The sequence below is a fragment of the Seriola lalandi genome, unplaced genomic scaffold, assembly GCF_002814215.2.
Source record: "Seriola lalandi dorsalis isolate HSWRI2012SDOR001 ecotype SW California unplaced genomic scaffold, Sedor1 jcf7180002053641, whole genome shotgun sequence".
In the NCBI taxonomy this organism is placed as follows: domain Eukaryota; kingdom Metazoa; phylum Chordata; class Actinopteri; order Carangiformes; family Carangidae; genus Seriola; species Seriola lalandi.
Window position 1 is genome coordinate 1,582 of NW_019524194.1, and position 2,062 is coordinate 3,643.

The 2,062-nt window shown below is 38.4% G+C and overlaps 1 long non-coding RNA gene across 1 annotated transcript in view; it reads right to left on the bottom strand.

The window, feature by feature from the left end:
* LOC111651445 (uncharacterized) overlaps positions 1-931 on the bottom strand; it is a 2,512-nt gene extending 1,581 nt beyond the window's left edge. The window contains exon 1 of the long non-coding RNA XR_002760511.2: positions 832-931. This is a non-coding gene — a long non-coding RNA (uncharacterized LOC111651445). The remainder of the gene's footprint in view (positions 1-831) is intronic.
* Positions 932-2,062: the final 1,131 nt, after the last annotated feature.

Here is a 2,062-nt window from a genome sequence, read left to right on the forward strand (position 1 = left end):
GTGGCTCAGTCTAAAAAGGCACACACTATAGCGGAGACTCTCATCCGTCCCGCAGCTGTTGCCATGACGAGGGCGATGCATGGGGAGAAGATAGCCAGCACCCTTTTAACCATCCCTATGTCAAATGATACAATTTTTTTTTTTTTTTGGGGGGGGGGGGTCGCGAACAGCAGTGCATGATAAATTGGGGTCGCTACTCAAAAAGGTTGAGAACCACTGATTTACAGGACAGGAGCGCCACCTGTAGGACTGGCTCTGTGACTGATGCTGTAGCTCAGGGCCACATGGGTCAATACATATTAAGCCTTGTGCATATGTTCGTTCATGTTCATCATCATCATCATCATCATCATCATCATCATCATCACTAAACCTACAAGTGAGTTTGTTCTAGGACAAAAATAAACAGCATCTTTTTTCATTGGTAAGAATTTATATTATCTGTATTTATAGTATATGTATGGAAACATTAAGGTTGAGTCATAGATAATAATATAAATAAATTCTATCAATCATTATATTAATGGAGTTGCTCCATATATTGAAATAATTTATTGGATTTTTACATAAATCTAATATAGTTAAAAACAAAATCGTTACAATTGTTTTCTTTGGTTTTTAAAAAAAACTCAAACTCTCAAATGTTTCACGTCTTTCTTTTTTAAGCATTAATTAAGAATTATTAAATTATGTCTGAAAATGAATCTATAAGAAGAATATAGTTATGAAATAATTAAGTTCAGTTCAGTGAAGTGAATAATTTGCTGTTATATTTTCCATCTCCTGATCTTGTGTTAAAGTTTCCCATCATTCCTCTGTCAGAGATCTTACCTGTGCTGTTGGTTCAAGAAGCTCTGTGATGCTGAGGAGGAGGAGGAGGAGGAGGAAGAGCAGAGAGGAGTCAGTGTTCACAGGCTTTATACTATCAGAAGGGGCGGGCTCTCTGTGGTCACATGATTTCACTGAAACTCAGCAACTTCAAAAGATTATTCAAGGATGAAGCAGTGATATATCATCTTTAATGGAAATTAAAATAATCCTTATTTACACTGAAAATATCTAAGTGTGTTTTCCAGCTCTGGAGCTGCAGTGTATTTAATATGAAACAGATACAAATACCAATACGGGCTCTCTGCTTGACTGTCTATCTGAAGACACACTGTTTCCCTGAAGTCATGTGACACCACACACACACACACACACACACACACACACACACACACACACACACACACATCTTACAGCTTACTGTGATGGTGCTTAATTTATTCTTTATTTTTTAAATACAAAAGTACAAAACCAAAGTAGAATTTCAAATACTCCAAATATTCAATGTACAACATCAACTTTAAAACAAAAGACATTCATTGAATAAAAAGATGGAAATAACGTTTCTAAACAGCCACCAGCAAAACTCTGAGGAATTACAGCTTGTTTTTAACCTCATCCGGCCCGCTGGCCCGTGTACGGCCCATTTGACGGTTCGTGTTCTGACGGAGTAAACGCCAAAACGTTTGTCAATATAATCAGACTCTACCTGGTTAGATCGGTCAGAGTCTCTAGAATTGAAATATTCAGTTAATTTGGTGCTAACCACAAGCACATGAATATGATTTATTATTATATCTTCCAGCAGAGCGTGTTGACTGTCCCTTCGGACGTGTAGAACTCCTACTCTCCATCCATTCCTCCATTATTATTCCTTTATACCATAAAGGTCCACAGGTCACAAAAATCAACAGGGATCTTTATTAAGTATTCCAGGTTTTGAATATAGTCATGAGAAGTCCAAAGCAGACGACCGAGCGATGTGTATATTGTTAGCTTTGTTAGCTTTCTGGCTACAAAATGGTGGCTTCCCTGTAAAGATCGAAACAGTTTTTTTGAATAGGTGTGTTCGAGTTTGACTTCGGCTGACTACACCTGACTTGATGGTCAACGTGAGCTGCCGGTACCTTCAGGGGCGGAGCATCAAACGACTGCAGTCAAACAGTCTACTTCCTGTAGCGAGAGTTCACCTGTGTGACAGCATCATGTTGTTCACCAACTCACAGTGGAAAAT